Source organism: Limulus polyphemus, unplaced genomic scaffold (genome assembly GCF_000517525.1).
Source record: "Limulus polyphemus unplaced genomic scaffold, Limulus_polyphemus-2.1.2 Scaffold3426, whole genome shotgun sequence".
NCBI classification, from domain to species: domain Eukaryota; kingdom Metazoa; phylum Arthropoda; class Merostomata; order Xiphosura; family Limulidae; genus Limulus; species Limulus polyphemus.
In genome coordinates, this window is record NW_013669036.1 from 27528 (window position 1) to 48539 (window position 21012).

At 32.8% G+C, this 21012-nt stretch overlaps 1 long non-coding RNA gene across 2 annotated transcripts in view; it reads left to right on the top strand.

Annotated features, from left to right (window-relative positions):
• The first annotated feature begins 7868 nt into the window (after positions 1-7868).
• Positions 7869-21012, top strand: part of LOC111088256 — a 51772-nt gene continuing 38628 nt past the window's right edge. For both annotated transcript variants that reach the window (XR_002612840.1, XR_002612841.1), the window contains exon 1: positions 7869-8122. This is a non-coding gene — a long non-coding RNA (uncharacterized LOC111088256). The remainder of the gene's footprint in view (positions 8123-21012) is intronic.

Sequence of the window (21012 nt, forward strand, 5' to 3'; positions counted from 1 at the left end):
CGACCCTCAGATTGCGAGTCGAGTGCCTTAACCACCTGGCCATGCCGGGCCAACCACAGTCTATCTAGCACTCATTCGTGTCACTTTTAGTGAATAGCTCTCGAAAGTGTTTTTGTTTCAGTATACTGTTGAATCGAGATAAAGAAACAACATTTGTACAGGCGTAGTTTTGTTTGTGTAGTTATCAAAAGTGATTCATGCTGTCACAAAGTATGGCCACGCCCTAATTAATCTCCCACACACACTTATAAACAAAAGTAAAATTGTGGTGAAACTTCAAAAGAAACCAACATTTTTTTAAATAAAAAAGCAGATAATCTGTGTAGAGCTTAATTTTGTAATAATTCCACGGTGTCCGTGTTGTTATCTTCCAAATTTCTGAGTTCTCTTAAGCTACCAAAATGTTGCTCCAGTTAAATAATCTGGACTTCACCAAAATAGGGGGAACCTGAAACATACACTAAACACTTGGTTTATAAAAATAATTATTCAAATAATAATAGTAAGGAATTTTATAGCAAAATACCTGACATTTGGAAAACTATAAATAGAAAGATGAGAGTTTATATTGTATTATAAACAAGAGGGAATCCTTCAATAGCTGAGACATTTGAAATTCTTTTAGGCAGGATTAGAGTAAATTAATCTGTGAGACCTTGGGCATGATAAAATACATCATTTGATAGAGTTTGAACTCTTGTGTCTAAAACTGTAATCAGATCTCAAGATGACGGAACTATAAGCTAAAAGTTTGTACTTGAAAACAACAACCTCAGAGCCGTTGTTTGAACCATTATGTCGCGGCTAAAAATCAGTTGGATTTGTTATTGTTATTAAAAGTTGAAACTCATTTGTAGACAATAATAATTTGAAGGATCAAGTCTGAGTAACTCAATATCGTTTTAAATAAGTTTATTCAGAGGGAGAAGGTTCATATTGAGTTATTTCAGAAACTTGCGCAAAGTTACACAAGGGCTATCTGAGTTAGCCATTTTGAACTGGAACATGAGAGAGAAGGTAGGTATTCAACATAACTCACCGACAATTATTTGTCTTGTCTATTGCAGTGGGATTTGACTGTCATTCCTGTAACTCAACCACTCCCACAAAGCGCGGAGTACATTTTTACGGCAACAGGTTGCGAGCCATGGACCCTCCAATTCACGGTCTGGTTTGTTAACCTCTAGGCCTACTAAAGAGAGTAAATGTATGTGGTACCGTTTTTTATTGCTGATGAAAACTAACAAACTTTTCAACAATGTTTTACTTTAATGATGAAATTTTATTGTGGGTTTTAAAAATTCATTATTAGCTGATATTTCAAGAATACATTAAATACTTGGTCTTACTGTTGGTTTTTTAAGTGAGCTAATGTTAGCGGATATTTTTACTAAACGTTCTGTATTTAAGTCACATGTGAAACCTATACATTGAAGCACTGTTACATATTCATTCATATCTGACCAATATGTTTTTTTTTTTTGCTGGAATTTGTTTATCAAAAAAAAAAATATTTATTCATTTAGAGGTTAACTTGAGCTGATAACGTTTTAGTTTTTTGTGCAGCAAAAATTCTTTTTTTTTGTTCGACAGTGTGCTAGGTTTCAAAGCGTAAGTGTGAACACAGAATTCTCTTGGCCAAAACACAAATGAACATCTCTAACAGTATTCTGTAAATTTGGAAGTTGTTTCTTCTTTTTCTGGGTGTAAAAACCTATGTTTGAAGTTTAACAAAATGATGTTATAATAACAAAAATCATAAAGGAATTTATGGTGTTTTCAATTCAGAAAGTTAGTGGACATTTTAAACAGCTAAAAGATCGATTTACTTTCAGATCAGGACTATAAAATACGTAGAATATGACAGGACACACAAAGTGTTCGTATTTAAAAGAATGTTGACGTGTACCAAAACCTAACTTACTGGGGTGTGCCCAATACAGTATGGAAAACCCGATTATTATAGAAAGATATAAAGTTTTAACTGAGATTTTTCTAGGATTATTTTGTGTTAAAAGGACTATAAGAAGTTTCAATGATGTATGAAGGTGATAATGAATTAGTAATCCAAGGAAAATATGTGGCAGTTTGCCTATAAGGATTGCTAGTGATCGTTAATTTCATATGATGTTATGTTGATAATGTTACCGTTAAATAATGTTTATTATATTGATAAATATAGATATGAGTTACTAACATCACAGTCATGTCAGATACTTAGTGATCCCATGGGCAAAAAGAGTTTATTTGTTAGTTGAATTGTGCGCAAAACTAGTCTAGAGCTATCTGCGCTAGCGGACCCTAATTTTGAGGTGATAGATTAAAGGGAAGGCAGATGGTCAACACTACTCAATCTCAAATGTTGAGCTACTCTTGTCAGATCGATAAGTGGAATTTGACTGCCACTCTCGCATCAAACGCTTCAAAGTGCAGAGCACGATTATTTTATGTTTTGTTTTCACATTAACGGGACACAAACCATGGATACACTATTCAACATGCTAACCACTAGGTTGTGGTCGGTCAAAGGAAAACAATAAACTAGCTCTGAGAGTTATATTTCTCTACATCTATATTCCGAGCCATATACTAAAATTTTACATCTTTAATTAAATTCATATATTTCATTTTTTCTTCACATGCTTGGTCTGGCATGATTAGTTGGTTATTGTGTTAGGCTATCAATCCGAAGGTCGTGAAATCGAAACCCTTCTTTGAATACTCTTGCCCTTTCGGCCGTTGGGGCGGTATAATGTGACGATTAATCCCACTATTCGTTGATCAGAATAGCCCAAGAGTTGAGGGTAAGTAGTGTTGACTATCTGCATTCCTTCTAGTCTATCACTTCAAAATTATAAATTGCCAGTGCATATAGCCATCGAGTAATGTTTCAACAAATTCAACAAACAATCTCACTTTCGTTTCCTTACTGTAACTCCTGAATATAACCCAAAATGAAGGAAATGGGTTTTATAACTGTTAAAAATCATAGAAAATAAATCTTGAACCAATCACGAGGTAAGAAGTAGGGTCCAAACCAATAAAAACAAACTATAACAGTGAATATCGTTTAAACGTATCTTCGCTGTTCACAGCTTGCTAAGAATTCTCAAAAATGTTTGAGTGCTAAACGTCTACTACAACATCGTCATTGCGCTCAATTGCAAATGTAAATGTTTCTTCTCGTTTATTCTGGAAAGTTTTTACGTAACTCAGTGTTCTGTTTCTCATCCCTGATACTTATTGCTTGATACTTAATGTTCCTTTTCATTACTTTTATTCTTTCAATTCTACTCTATCTTGGTAATGGAAGATTTTTGACAAAGGTATAAGTCTTGAATAGGGATTAAGTTTGACATAACCGTAAGTGTATGATTTAAACACAAAACAGCGCTCGACTATTGGTAATATTTAAAGTAGTATAAATTTACTACTTTAAATATTACCAATAGTCGAGCGCTGTTTTATGTTTAAATTATACTACTTTAAATATTACCAATAGTCGAGCGCTGTTTTATGTTTTAATTTAAACATGAAACAGCGCTCGATTATTGGTAATATTTAAAGTACTATTATTTAAACATAAAATAGCGTTCGACTATTAATAATATTTAAAGTAGTATTATTTAAACATAAAATAGTGTTCGACTATTGGTAATATTTAAAGTATAAACATAGCCCAATTTACTATATATTAAAGAAAATATATTTGTATAAAAACTAATATATTTAGTGACACAGCGGTATCTCGGCGGACTTACAACACCAGAAACCGGGTTTCGATACTCGTTGTGACCAGAGCACAGATGGCCCTTTGTGTAGCTTTGTGCTTAACTTCAAACAAACAAACAATCTTAATAATATTGAATTCAAATAATTTTGAGGGACACCTTCACATAATCGTTTCGGTAGTGATGAAAGGAGTACTTTACCGCAACGTAGAGCCTTCTTCGGCAGACGTGCCTCCTAGTGGCTCAGTCTGAAGGTTCATAACACTAAAAAAGGGGATTTCGATGCCTTTTGTGTCACTTTGTGCTTAACAGCAAACAAATTTGCGGACGGTTTTAGTTCTAGTTTGTATGTTGCCTCTTTGACCTTATGTTTTTTAAATGCATGATAAAAATATAAACCTTAAAAATTGATAGATCAAAAACGATCATTTTATTCAAAAATGAAAGTTGGTAGAATGAAAGATACATTTGGTCTTTTCAACAGGAATGCATTTTCTCCGAAATCTTTAAAAAATTGTATGATTTTTGTGTATACCTTTTTTTTAGCGTGTCTGAAAATGTAGTTTGAAGTATATTAGGTTCGTTAATTATTACGAATATTTCATACTAGTGACAAATTTCTAGTTTCTGACAAAAATATGATTGTAACTTCTTAATTTAGATATATGTATATAGACATGTACATATTGTAACAGTGACAAAATGAAACCATGACGAATAAGATCGAAACCCTACAACGCTGAGATCAGGGGTTCGATTCCCCTGCATGGACACAGCCCGATGTGGCGTTGCTACAAGAAAACATATACTCTAATTACGTAAGGTATCACTTTATATAATACTTTCAGCCTCTGTGTCCTATATGATCAATTGGTGCGATATCAAGAGACTTAGTTTTTAACTGGATAAAAAAAAAGTTTGATGGGAGCACTCAGCTGCATGTAAGTCTTGTACATTTGCTGAAAATCTGAGAAAACGAATGTGGATATAGACTCAACAATTCTCACCGTAAAGCCACTCTAATAAACTAAGCAAGCCAATATATCTAGAGTCACTATGTTTACCGTTAGGCCACTCTTTCAAACAAAGGAAGGCAATGTATCAATAGATTAAAATATTTGCCGTAAATCCACTGTAACAAACTAAGCAAGCCAATATATCTAGAGTCACAATACTTCCCATAAAGCCACTTTAACAAAATAAGCAAGCTAATGTATCTAGAGAGTCAATATAATTACCGTAAAACCATTCTAACAAACTAAGCAAGCCAGTGTATCTAGAGAGTCACTATATTTACCGTAAAGCCAATCTAACAAACTAAGCAGGCCAATGTATCTAGAGAGGCACAATATCTAGAGTAAAGCCACTCTAACAAACTAAGCAAGCCAGTGTATCTAGAGAGTCACTATATTTACCGTAAAGCCAATCTAACAAACTAAGCAGGCCAATGTATCTAGAGAGGCACAATATCTAGAGTAAAGCCACTCTAACAAACTAGCCAAGCCAATGTATCTAGAGTGTCACTATATCTACCGTAACTCACTCTAACGAGCTAAGCAAGCCAATATATCTAGACAGTAAAATATGTGCCGTAAATCCACTGCAACAAACTAAGCAAGCCAATGTATGTAGATAGTACAATATTTGCCGTAAATCCACGCTAAGAAACTAAGCAAGCCAATGTATTTAGAGAATACAATAATTGCCGTAAATCCACGCTAAGAAACTAAGCAAGCCAATGTATCTAGAGAGAAAATATATTTACTAAAAAGCCACTCTAACGAACTAGGCAAACTAATGTATGTAAAGAGTATAATGTTTGCCGTGAAGCCACTCTAACAAACTAAGCAAGCCAATGTAACTTGAGAGTCACAACATTTACAGTAAAGCCACTCTAACAAACTAAGGAGGCTATTCTATCTAGAGAGTACAATATTTACCGTAAAGCCACTCTAACAAACTAAGCAAGCCAATGTATCTAGAGAGTCACTATATTTACCACAAATCCACTCTAACAAACTAGGCCAGCCAATGTATCTGGAGAGTAATTGTGTTTACCGTAAAGCCACTCTAAGAAACTATTGAAGCCAATGAATCTAGAAAGTCACAATATTTACCGTAAACCCACTCTTACAAACGAAGCAAGCTAATATATATATAGAATTACTATATTTATCGTAAAGCCACTCTAACAAACTTAGCAGGCCAATGTATCTACAGAGTTTATTTGTTAGAAAGCCACTCTAACAAACTAAGCAAGCCAATGTATCTGGAGAGTAACTATTTTTATCGTAAAGCTACTCTAACAAACTAAGCAGGCCAATGTATCTATAGAGTATAATATTTACCGTAAAGCCACTGTAACAAACTGAGCAAGCCAATGTATCAAGAGAGCAACTATATTTACCGTAAAGCCACTGTAAAAAACTGAGTAAGCCAATGTATCTAGAGAGCAACTATATTTGCCGTAAAAACATTCTTACAAACTAAGCACACCAGGGTATCTGGAGAGTAACTATATTTACCGTAAAGCAACTTTAACAAACTAAGCACGCCAATGTATCTAAAGAGTCACTGCATTTACCGTAAAGTCATTCTAACAAACTAAGCACGCCAATGTATCTAAAGAGTCACTGCATTTACCGTAAAGTCATTCTAACAAACTAAGCAAGCCAATTCATCTAGAGAGTAACTATATACTCGTATATACCGTAAAACCACTCTTACAAATTAAGCAAGCCAATGTATCTAGAGAGTGACAAAATTTACAATAAAGACACTCTAACAAACTAAGCAAGCCAATGTATCTAGAGTGTCACAATATTTACCGTAAAGCTACTCTAACAAACTAAGCAAGTCAATGTATCTGTAGAGTCACAATATTTAGTCTTCAGTTCACTAGCTCATCGAACGAAAAAACAGTTTCAGTTCATCTCACCGTATTACAATAGACTGATTCTGGGCTTTAAAGTCATCGTGTACAACTAAAGAAACGAATCAATTAATCCTGAAAATTCGATAAATTACCTTGTTAGGGAATCAACCCTAAAGTTACAATGCATTTTAAACTTTTGATATTTAAGAAAAATTAAATATAACACTTATGTACGATAGTAACATTTATGGGTTCATCATAACATAATGTTTGTTATACTTCCTTATACTACAAGTTTTCTTGGAGATAAGACATTTCTGTATGCCTATTGTGAGACTCGTGGAAAGGATACCACAAGGTTGTCAGGAAAATATTTAAGAAAAGTCATAAACATATATGGGACCATAATAATAATAATAAAAACATTTCATTTTATTATAAAAAAGAAACATGCGTAATTTAATACATCAAGAGGTGTAAGCTACATATGAAGAACTTTCACTAGAAACGAACGCGTCTAAACCAGGGGTAGTGAAGCTTGTTATGAAGTCATATTGGCAAAAACACCTCTAAGCCACTGAAGCAAAGCTGATTGTACATTGTATTGAATTCACAATTCTAAAAAATACAAACACATCTAAGACATCTGGGATAAAATAGAAACACATCCAAGACATCTAGGATAAAATACAAACACAACCAAGACATTTGGGATAAAAACAAATACATCAAAGACATCTAGGATAAATACAAATACATCCAAGACATCTAGGATAAATACAAACACATCCAATATATCTAGAATGAATACAAACACATCCCAGACATCTAGGATAAATACAAACACATCCAATATATCTAGAATGAATACAAACACATCCCAGACATCTAGGATAAATACAAACACATCCAATATATCTAGAATGAATACAAACACATCCCAGACATCTAGAATAAATATAAAGGAAGAAGTCAGAAGAAATATAAACAGTTCTCAAGTATTCTATCCAAGCAGATGATAACGTAGAGCTAACAGATACATTCTTTCTGATGCTCCTTCAGAAAAAAAACAACTTGTATTAACAGAATGACATCATCTATAAGACTAGAGAATTTATACACACGTTTTGTGGTACAAAGTCCCTTTTTGCGCAGGTGGACATGAGCACAAAGCTGTCACAACTGTTGCTATGGCAATATCATCACGAGCTTCTTGGTTTGACATCTCCAAAATAATCACTCATGCTCTGTTGTTCGTTCGTCGAGGGTCTGCAGACAACGTCACACAAAGTTAGCTTGTGCAAACAGCGACGGCTCGTGAGGCACGCTATTCATTCTCTAACGAAATCACAGCTGAGTTGGAAGACTTAAGATTCTTCTGAAAGACTTATATTTATAACTTCGAAGGTCGAAAGGTTATGAAGAAACTCATCGAATAGCAAATTCTACGTCAGTTTTTCCATTCCAATATTGTTCGAAAGTGCTTCCAAGTCGGTCGTGAGAAAACCCCTGGAAGGTAAAGTCTCTGGCAGTCATATCTTCAATTTTTAGCTTTTACATGCTTCAGATATTTAAACAAATTTTATCGTGAAAGAAATTTAAATTCTTAGTGAAAAAATACATTTTATAAATGTAGTAAACCTTTTTGCAACAGGAATTGTTTGTTAGCCATTACTGTGGAAGAAGCAATTACTAATTTTCAACATTAATTGTTTTTATCTAGGATACGATTATAAAGCATTTTGTTCTCCAGTTTTAAAAATTTTATAGTTAAATAAGTAAGTTTCTTTAATTGTACTATGGCATTTCTATTGCGAAGTGAATAAACACATTTTAGTGGAAAGCTATAATGTTTTATGTAAATACGGAATAATATCAAGCAATAAGTATAATGAGATGAAATAGTTGTTTAGTACATAAAAATGAAAAGTAAGAATAATGAGAAGGATGAACATGGAATGAAATAAAAGAAGAGATAAAATGGAAACATGAAAGTAAGCATAATGAGTAGGATAAACATGGTGTGTAGTACAATAGAATCATGAAAGCAAATATAATGTACGAGATGATCATGGGGTGAAATAAAATAGAAACTTGAAAGTAAGCATAGTAAACAGGATAAAAATGGGGTGAAATATAGTGCAAACATGAAAGTAAGCATAATAAATAGGATGAACATGGGGTTAAATCAAATAGTAACATGAAAGTAAGCATAATAAACAGCTTAAACATGGGATGAAATCAAACAGAAACATAAAGGTAAGCGTAATGAAAAGGATGAGCATGAGGTTAAATCAAATAGAAAAGTGAAAGTAAGCATAATGAACAGGATAAACAGGGGAAAATCAAATAGAAACACGAGAGTAAGCATAATAAATAGCTTAAACATGGGATGAAACAAAATGGAAACATGAACGTAAGCATAGTGAATAGGATAAACAAGGGGTAGTAAAATAGAATCATGAAAGCAAGTATAATATACGAGATGAACATGGGATGAAATAAGCTAGAAACTTGAAAGTAAGCATAATAAACAGAATATTTATGGGGTAATAAAATGAAAACATGAAAGTAAGCGTAATAAATAGGATGAACATGGGGTGAAATAAAATAGAAACGTGAAAGTAAGCATAATGAATAGGACGTACACAAGGAGAAGTTGCACAGGAAAATACAAAGTAAACATAATAAAGAAGACGAACACGGGCTTTATAGCACAAGAACATGAAAATATGTATAATGATGCATAAAAACAGTAGGTTTCTTCATAGTCGTAAATTGGAATTAATGAAGAAAAAGTAACGTAGAAACATAAAATATATTATTTACAACGAAAGTGATGAACGTGTCGTATGAACCACAGAAATAAAACATTGATACACTCCATCAAGCCTAAGGCTTAATCACACTGAACAGCTCCGTATACTGGGCTAGTATAGAAAAAATACACCAATAAATCAAAGTTCGGCCCAGTGTATCAGTTTGATCAACTATGTAATTTAGTTATATCAAAACCTTTTAAAATATTTTTAAGTTACAAGGTTTGTTATACAAGTACACTACCAACTCATGGATGATTGTGTTAATCTTGAATTTAGAAGTGTTAACCTAGCGTAACCTCTTGTTTTTCATTGTTTGTTCTTATGTTTCGCACATATGACTGCAGAACTTTAAAACAAACCACTCTTCTTTTGTTATGATAATGACATGAAAGTCTCACAGAAAATAATAGTTTTTAACAGGCACAATTTCATTGTAATATCTACAAAAATGTGCAGAAATTAATTAACAACCTAATGTCTGATTTTTATGTGCTTTGCCGCACATACTAAAATACAGTAAAATATATATTAAATATACTAAAAGACCTAATAAACCTACCTCTGATTAATGAACACTGCAGTATACAATAAATCCTTTGGTTTACTTCCTGATACTATTAAACAACAAATCATAAAAGAATCCAATACTGTGACACGAAATAAGCACTATACTAATGTAACAAACAGCGACAAATGTAATGAGTTGCGAGCTTCTATTTAAAACGTTAAATATCAGCACACGTTTATAAAAACGAGGAAATGAGTCTTAATGTGTGCCATAAGTGAGTATTCTCAGTTTAACAAAAGAATATGAATACCAGGTATTACAGCCTGTTGAACCACTTTCAGATAGAGTTGTATAGAAACCAGATATCAGAACTTGTTAGACTAGCGTCGGACAGATAATTGTATGGAAGCCAAGTATTAGACTCTGTTAAGCCTGTTTCGAACGAAGAGTTATATGAAAGCCAGAAAATAATGTATGTTAAGCTAGTGCCGGACAATAAATTGTATGGAAGTCATATGTTAAACCAATGTCGTATAAAAAGTTATGTTGAAATCAGATATTAAAACCTATTAAGTCAGTACAGTACAGATAACTTTATAGATTCCTGATATTCTAGTTTGCTAATTCAGTGTAGTATAAAGTGTTGCTTAAGAACCATTGTGTCTTACAAAGATCTGTATGGAAGCGATATATTATATTACATTAAGCCAGGCAGTACAATGTTTTGTATAGAACCAGTTATCACATTCTATAAGAGTACTTTTATATAAAATGCTTCACAGAGCCCAGTAATCACGATATGGCAATGCCACATATATTGTTGTTTAATATCTAAGTAGTATGATTTATTAAGGCAGTACTATGTAAAATTTGTATAGAACCCATATAATACAGCTGTTTAAGCAATGTTGTATAGAAATCAAGTAATATGCTCTGTTAAGACTAGTGTGCGGAAATTTTATAGTCTATTGAGGCAGTGTCATGCCCTGTGTTCTATAGAACCCAGATATAGCCTTTTCCTAAGTCAATGCCTTGTAGTGTGTTGTATGCGATCATGATAATACATTGTGTTAAGACAGTTTCATTTAGAATATTATATAGAAGCTACACGTGGCTGCTTGATAATGCAGCTTCAAATACAGTATTATTTTATTACAGTCTGTGAAGGCTGTTTCGTGTAGTGTTGTATAAAAGTTAAATCATTACGGTCTGTGAAGGCAGTGTTGTGTAGAGTGTTGTCTAGAAATTATGTATTACATTCTGTGAAGGCAGTGTTGTGTAGAGTGTTGTCTAGAAATTATGTATTACATTCTGTGAAGGCAGTGTCGTGTAGTGTTGTATAGAAATTAATTATTACGGTCTGTGAAGGCAGTGTCGTGTAGTGTTGTATAGAAATTAATCATTACAGTCTGTGAAGGCAGTGTTGTCTAGAAATTAAGTATTATATTCTGTGTCGTGTAGTGTTGTATAGAAATGAATTATTAAAGTCTGTCAAGGGAGTATTGTGTAGAGTGTTTTCTAGAAATTAAGCATTACGATGTGTGAAGGCAGTGTTATGTAGAGTGTTGATTCCAGTTTATAGACCTGTGAATTTTAAGAGGAATGAAATAAAAATAAACTGTAATCAAAAGTTGTTATTCGGTCTTCGAATCTTGGTAAAAGAACTTTCAAAAGATTAAGTAAAACTGTAACTCACTTTTTTAGTATATAGTCACTAGAATGCACTACTTTTAATATATAGCATAAACATCCAGTGTATATATATATCTTTAGCAACTTAAAAAGCAACCAATCAACGAAACTATTATTATCACTAAAATACTTAAACGTTAACAAAACGAGACGTTGTTAGTGATAACGTTAATTTAGGGGTCAAAAAATAATGCTGTGCTCAAGCTTCACAAAATATAACGTGTTCTAACAGTTCTTGTAATCTTATTTTTTTATAATTTGATATTTTATATACGATAGGAGCTTCTTAAATATTCAGTAATATTAAGAGTAAAACCAAATGAAAACCTTAATTTGACATTGTTAAACTTAATTTGTTCAAAATATTTAAAAAAAACGTATGTATAAGGATTTTATTATTAAAAAAATCAAAGAAGATTCATTTGGATTGATGTAAGGAGACGTAATGAGAAGTAGAAAGAGGAGTTTCTATTGTACGTTATAGCCAATAGTAGGCAGTGGAAGTTTTTTCTGAAATGGCATAATAAGTTATGAAAGGTAAATAGTAGACTGACGAAGGTTATGTTGAAATTAAGTAGCAACTTATAATCATAGTTGAAAATGGGAGTTTCTGTTGAAATAAGAAGTTCTAAACAGTTCTATTGAATTACAAAACTTATGACGAGTAGTATACTGTCGAAATATCTGTTGGAGTGACCTAAGTTGTAAAAGATAATAGTCTGAAGAAAGTTTCTGTTGGTGTGACTTAACAGCTTATAATGAGTAGTAGACTATAAAAATTTATGTTAGATGTCATAAGTTATAGCGAGTAGTAGTATACTGTGAAAGCTTCTGTTGGAATTATATATAGAGTTATAACGAATAGAAGACTGGAAAAATTTCTGTTGGAATCATGTAAAGAGTTATAACGAGTAGAAGAATGGGAAAATTTCTGTTGGAACCATGTAAAGAGTTATAACGAGTAGAAAACTGGAAAAATTTCTGTTGGAATCATGTAAAGGGTTATAACGAGTAGAAGAATGGAAAAATTTCTGTTGGAACCATGTAAAGAGTTATAACGAGTAGAAAACTGGAAAATTTCTGTTGGAATTATATAAAGAGTTATAACGAGTAGAAGACTGGAAAAGTTTCTGTTGGAATTATGTACAGAGTTATAACGAATAGAAGACTGGAAAGCTTCTGTTGGAATTATATAGAGTTATAACGAATAGAAGACTGGAAAGCTTCTGTTGGAATTATATAAAGAGTTATAACGAGTAAAAGCCTGGAAAAGTTTCTGTTCGAATGAAATGAGAACTTTATGAGTTGTGTAATCAAGTTTATTCGACCCATTTTCGTTCATTATTTAGGTACAAATTGTGTGAAAAGATATATAAATTATTTTTTGTTATAAATCTATTTTATATTCATTTTTATATTAAGAAAAACATGTTTAAATTCTCGCTTTTAATTTAAAGCGAGAAAAATAAGATTTTTTAAATATTAAAAAAGGGTTTTTAGAAAAACGTGAGATATCGAGGATATTATCTTGACAGAATTTTAAAAACATATATTCGGACAAACTTAAGTAAAAACTGACATTAGCTTTGTAGGTATTACAAGACATGTATAAGTGATTAATTTTCCTTAACAACAATTAAATTCGCATATTCGGACAAACTTAAGTAAAAACTGACATTAGCTTTGTAGGTATTACATGGCATGTATAAGTGATTAACTTTCCTTAAAACTGCCTTTGAAAAACGCTAATAGTCAGATCAACGGAACTATACTACAAATGTTATCATCCGTAAATGATAATCTGACATAGTGGATGTCTACCTAATGGAGTCGAAGACAGGTGAAATAATCACAGTTACAGAGATAATACTTTCCTTTATTAAAGATAGAATTTTATTATGTTTCTTTAGAGTTAATATTCCTTTAAATTTTGATAAAATTACCACATTTGTGTCTTGTGTTTTGTAGTTTGTATGATATTTTGTTAATTCCATTTTTGTATTTGTTTCTTATAGAATCATGTAGAATGTGTTTGAAAATGAGTTTTTTTCTTCATTTTTGTATATTCTTCATTTGATAACTTTGAGATTGGATAGTTATTAATGATTTTAGTAATGAATATTATAATACACATTTATACTTTTCTCTCAGTGACATTAATATCCAACGCGTATGGATGTTACATACATAAAGACTGTCATATATGTGATTACTTCTACGTTTATAAGAAGTTGGTGTTTCAAGTATAACTAAGCCTATTAGTATTGTGTCCATACTTCAAGACATCCCATTGGGACAGTGGAAAGTCTACGGACTTACAATAATAAAATCCGGGGTTTGATTCCCCGCGGTGGCCACAGCGTATAACCCAATGTGGTTTTGCTCCCAAACAAACAAAGAAACCATATTTCGAAAACAAGCAAAGAAACTCAATATTTCTTCCAGATGCAAAATGATATAGATAGAGAATGAAATTAGGTAAAATATCGAATTTCTTTAGGAGGTTTCTATAAAGTATGATAACATTAAACCCGTTTTTTAATGTAGCCCACATGGACTATAAACATGATTTTATGATATTTTGTGGTATACTGGTAACGAATGTTCTTGGTATAAGAAGAGGATATTTAAGAACGATTTTTTTTTATTATTACAAATACAAAGCTTGAGCCTTACGTTCCTTTCACGCTAAAGAATCGCACTTTTGGTGATAATAAAAAAATGCTTGATATTACACTATGTTGAAGTCATATAATCGAACAGAATGTCTTAAAAAAACAAACACTACACAAGAGATCTGGTCAAATAATATAGACGCTCGAGCGATGTCTCTAATATACGATATGCTATTATAGGCTGAAGAGATTATCGATGACAGTGACGCCCGTCTTATTCTGTTTTCGTGTAACGATATAAGAAACACAAAAAGTATAAAACTACCGACAGTACAATAACATGAACTATAAATGAAAGCTAGAAACGGACACATACGTCTTTATGGTAGAAATAAGGTAAACGTGGATGGTGATGACTTGATAGAATATTTTCCACTGAAGGTTTATGTTATAGAAACGAGCAGTATTCAATATGATACCTTTCTGGCTTCCAATAAAAAGATCTCTTCATTGAAGGGCCTGTTATAGCCAGGTGGTTAGGTCGCTCGACTCGACATTTGCGGGTCGAGGGTTCGATTCTCCGACCCACCAAACATGGCGTTATAATGTGACGGTCAATCCCACTATTCGTTCGTAAAAGAGTAGCTATAATCTTTCACTCCTAAATTAGGGACAACTAGCGCAGATATCCCTCGTATAGCTTTGCTCAAAATTCTAAACAAACTAAACCAAAACTATATATACTTTAGACCTAAACTCGTTGGATTAGCACCTAAATAATTTTTAAAAATATTAAAGTAGAATTAAATCACTCCAGTCATTCTACAATTGGCAAAGGTATTTATGTTTATATTAACGTTTTAACAGCAAATTAACAAAACTAGACAGTCTTAGAATTGAACGTCCGAATAATTTGAAGAAATCGTTTGCATAAACTTTATAATATTAGTTCCAAGCAATAACTTTACTGCCGTTTTGGGCTCCAGATAATTTGAGAAGTGCCTATTGACATGATATTTAATAATAGTAACGCTAAATGTTAATACATTTGCTAATAAACACCTCATTATTCACACATATAAAGCTCACACTTTGTTTTTGTTTCTCCATGTGGGTTGAGTTTACCAGTATCCTGTCCTTACACTTTTCCTGTCTTTATTATTTAATAAAGCTTTGTTTTCGTTTTTTTATTGTTAAACACAAAGCTACACATTGGGCTAATGGTGCTGTGCTCACCACAGGTACCAATACCCGGATTTTAGCGTTATAAGCCTTCAGACTTACTGCTGTGCCACTGAAGGACAAAAGAAAGCGTCATCCAGTAACAAACTTATAAAATTTATTTCAAAGATAGCTTACAAAACTATTCACATTACACCTTACTCGGATATGAGATGAGTGTATTTTCATGTTTTTATTACTCTACATTTACTCAACTACATATAACTACAGATGGTAACACAAACAATAACACCATTTATTATTGTGTTGTTAGCAATAGTTCAGAACGTTTTTTACAGTTTAGTAAGTCGAGATGCTTTGTATTAGTTAACATAAACCACTGCAAAAAAAAAAAAGAACTGGCTTTTTCCTGACATCATAAAAATGTATTAGTTCAAAAAGCATGAGCTCAAAATTTTTATTCATACAAAAACCATATATTATAGATGATAATTTCTTTTTTTATTACACTTACGGCATATTGGAAGGGAAGCGAATTCTTATTAAAAGTCATAATAGTTATAAATTGTGAGCCCACACAATAATCACACGAAATCTTTTCAATATACAGTTGTGAAAATTGTGGATTATGGCCATAAGACCGATAAATCATAATTGTGGTGACGATTTTTTTTAATGATAATAGTGGCCACATTTTTACGGTTGTTTGTAGATATTGAATTTTTGTTAATGTATAATCCAACGGTAAGTTTTCATAACGCACATCAACTAAAATAGAAGCTGCATGATAACATGTGTAATCGGATAATTCTAAACATTTCTTTCACATTCTCAATAGAACACTTAAAAACAATTAATTAATTACGAAAATAACTGAATATTAACAAAAAGGATTATTTCTGATGAAATTCACAAGCGCTTCTAGCTTCAAGTAACAAGAAGTTCTCAGTACAACAAAACTTTGTAAGCGATATGTTACAATGCATATAAATATGCCACATTATTTAGTTTGTTTTGAATTTCGCGCAAAGCTACACGAGAGCTATCTGCGCTAGCCGTCTCTCATTTAGCAGTGTAAGATAGAGGGAAGGCAGTTAATCATCACTACCCACCGCCAACTCTTGGGCTATTCTTTTACCAACGAATAGTGGGATTGACCGTCACATTATAACACCCCCATGGCTGAAAGGGCGAGCATGTTTGGTGGGATGGGGATTCGAACCCGCGACCCTCCGATTGCGAGTCGAGCGTCCTAACCATCTGGCCATGCCGGGCCACATTATTTAGACATAAGTCAACATAATTTAGACATAAGACAAGCAACAAGAAGAACAAAAAACATTAATCTAGGAAATGTAGCTAATATTTTAACTTTTACATATCATATGTTATCACGATGAGCGTAAAGATTGTGTGTATATGAAATCTGTCATTTTCTGTTTTTATTATAACCCTTGTTCAACTTTTTCTTCATAAATACAAAAACATGACACGTTAACCTTTATGTTGTAATTATGATAAAATGCTCTAAACAAATTGGTCCTCCTCTGTTTGAATATGTACTTGTTTCGTCTGTCTGTGAAGATGTTGGAGAAAGTGTCAGAAGTACGACCCTTGTTTCTTGTAGTGTCAGAACTGTGAAACTTGTTTCTGTGTAAAAGCGTCAGGAGTGTGAAAATTGTTTTTTTGTAAAACGTAAGAATAGTGAAACTTGTTTTTATGTAGTGTCAGAAGTGTGAAACTTGTTTCTGTGTAAAACGTCAAGAATATGAACCTTGTTTCTGTGTAAAGCGTCAGGAATATGACCCTTGTTTCTTTGTAAAACGTAAGAATAGTGAAACTTGTCTATGTAGTATCAAAAGTGTGAATCTTGTTTCTGTGTAAAGCGTCAAGAATATGAACCTTGTTTCTGTGTAAAGCGTCAAGAATATGAACCTTGTTTCCGTGTAAAGCGTCAAGAATATGAACCTTGTTTCTGTGTAAAGCGTCAAGAATATGAACCTTGTTTCTGTGTAAAGCGTCAGAATATGAACCTTGTTTCTGTGTAAAGCGTCAGGAATATGAACCTGTCAGAAGTGTGAACCTCGTTTCTAAAAAAATTAGACATAATGAATTTTCGATACTTTTTCTTTCCCTTCCATTAGAGTCAAGTGTCTCAAGGTTACTGAGTACCAATGTTATTAATATCTGCGATTTTTATATAAAAAAGAATAAACTGAGTTACGGAAAATATATTAAAATCTCAGAAGCGGAAACGAATATTCTAACCGTAGCATATCCAAATTTTTGAAAAATAAAGTGTTTGATGAACTGGTTAGAATGATATCATTAATATTTAATACACAAGAAAACTGTCAACCGAAACGACTTAGATAAATAACCTTTAAGGTTGCTATGGTGATTAATATAATTTATCTGTTGCATAATAAGATTATTTATTCAGGAGAATTGCCATTAGTATTTCACTTTCCAGGAAAGATATACAACACCCATGAACTGCATGTAACACAGTGTTACACTCTAGTGAGGTATAGAGTTACACAGTGTAACACTAGTGAAGTATAGATTTACACAGTGTAACACTAGTAAAGTATAGAGTAACACAGTATAACACTAGTGAAGTATAGAGTAACACAGTGTAGAACTCTAGTGAAGTATAGAGTTACACAGTGTAACACTAGTGAAGTATAGAGTAACACAGTGTTACACTCTAGTGAAGTATAGAGTAACACAGTGTAGCACTGTAGGGAAGTATAGAGTAACACAGTGTAGCACTCTAGAGAAGTATAGAGTAACACAGTGTAGAACTCTAGTGAAGTATAGAGTTACACAGTGTAACACTAGTGAAGTATAGAGTAACACAGTGTTACACTCTAGTGAAGTATAGAGTAACACAGTGTAGCACTGTAGGGAAGTATAGAGTAACACAGTGTAGCACTCTAGGGAAGTATAGAGTAACACAGTGTAGAACTCTAGTGAAGTATGGAGTTACACAGTGGAATGTATTAGCGAATATGTAAAGGTAATTTTCTAAAATGAATAATACGTCTTTTACTACTCCTGACGTACATTGTACTCATAATTCTATTTTCACCTTCACCACATTATAATGACAATCGTTACTACATCTCAAACTATTTCTCGTAGAAATCCAACCTTTTCTCTATTGGAGGAATAAGCAAACATTTCACTAAACACTCAACAACCTAATATAAGTATTGGGCAAATATGTGGAAGTATTTCCTTCATTGTATGCAGTAAAACACGATAAAATCCTAGAGCTTTTTACAGGTACATCTGTCAAACGTGCTAGGGTTTAATCGTTTTTCATCGTGATTTACCAGCTTTTTATTCATTCTACTTTGTGTGTGTGTGTGTGTTTTAGTTTTGCAGTCAAAAATATCTTCTGGTAACACTGTAGTGTTTTCCTGCTAGATAAAAGTTTAAATGTTACACCATGGAAACTTATTATGTAGATTGTGATCTAACGATCAGTAGTTGGTACTGTAATATACGCGCATTTGTTGAAACCTTTATCAATCACTTCTTTATACTTAAAAATATGCAATGTATTTTATGACATCTTGCTGATTTTCTCATATTGGACGTAAAATGTAAATATCGTTGGAAAAGTTCATTTTTGTTATTTGCCGGCATACAGCATTAATTTCAATTACTCCGCTGAAACATGTTATGAGCCTGAAGAAACTCAAAATAAATAGTTTTTTTAGATTATTTATTTGTTCTTTGTTTCAGACATAATAACTACGGCCATTGTCAGTGAAATATAGTTTTATTTTAAAGATTTACATTATATAATATTATTTTATGTATAATAGAGAATGTTTTCAACATAGAATTCGAATACAGATAACTATAAACACGAGAACATCTGGACATCTTGTAGACGAGGCGATTACAGTAAAGCGATTCTTCAGAAAATGTGACTGTGTTACTGATGGATAATAAAATCACTAGATTCACGTCTTACCTTACAGCTTTAAAGCTTTTCTTTCTCATACCCAAAACCAAGACAATTTCAGTATTTTTATCCTTACGGAAACGATTATTCTTTTGAAGAAATTCTGTTAGAAAACTGGAGAAACTGACTGATCTTGATGGGGTATTTTTAGGTCATAAAAGAAAGAAATATCTGCATAAAATACACTACACACAAGAAAATGTAGATACTATAATCTAACTGAGGAAATATCTGCATGAACTACACTACACACAAGAAGAGGTAGATACTAGAATCTAACTGAGGAAATATCTGCATGAACTACACTACACACAAGAAGAGGTAGATACTAGAATCTAACTGAGGAAATATCTGCATGAACTACACTACACACAAGAAGAGGTAGATACTAGAATCTAACTGAGTGTTTATGATGAAAGAAACAACTTTCGCATTGAATATGCAATCCATTGGTCACGAGACATTGATATTTGAACTTTCGACACACACACAGAATGAAACTGAAAGAGTACGCCTTAGAATCGGAATAAAGATAAAAATTCCTGTGTTATTTACGAGTATATATTATAGCTGTACACATTGGGCAAGGCATGTGTAACTTACTACCAGCATTTCATGCAATTACAGGCTGTGACAGTATAAGTTGTTTCAAAGGGAAGGTAAGAAAAGATTCTGGATGAGCAGTTCAAGAATATAAGAGATATGGGAAATCCTGTTTGTCAGTTGTATCAACCAAATACGGATGTACAACTGTTTGTCAAACATATCAACCAAATACGGATGTACAATTGTTTGTCAAGTGTAGCAACCAAATACGGATGTGTGATTGTTTGTCAAGTATATCAACCAAATACGGATGTACAATTGTTTGTCAAGTGTAGCAACCGAATACGGATGTACAACTGTTTGTCAAGTGTAGCAACCAAATACGGATGTGCGATTATTTGTAAAGCATATCAACTAAATACGGATGTACAATTATTTGTCAAGTGTAGCAACCAAATACGGATGTACAATTGTTTGTCAAGTGTGTCATCCAAGTACGAATGTACAATTGTTTGTCAAGTGTGTCATCCAAATACGAATGTACAATTGTTTGTCAAGTGTGTCATCCAAATACGGATGTACAACTGTTTGTCAAGTATATCAACCAAATACGGATGTGCGATTGTTTGTCAAGTATATCAACCAAATACGGATGTACAATTGTTTGTCAAGTGTAGCAACCGAATACGGGTGTACAATTATTTGTCAAGTGTAGCAACCAAATACGGCTGTGCGATTGTTTGTCAAGTATAGCAACCAAATATGGATGTACAATTATTTGTAAAGCATATCAACTAAATACGGATGTACAATTATTTGTCAAGTGTAGCAACCGAATACGGCTGTGCGATTGTTCGTCAAGTATAGCAACCAAATATGGATGTACGATTGTTTGTCAAGTATAGCAACCAAATATGGATGTACGATTGTTTGTCAAGTATATCATCCTAATACGGATGTACAACTGTTTGTCAAGTATATCAACCAAATACGGATGTACAACTGTTTGTCAAGTATAGCAACCAAATATGGATGTACGATTGTTTGTCAAGTATATCA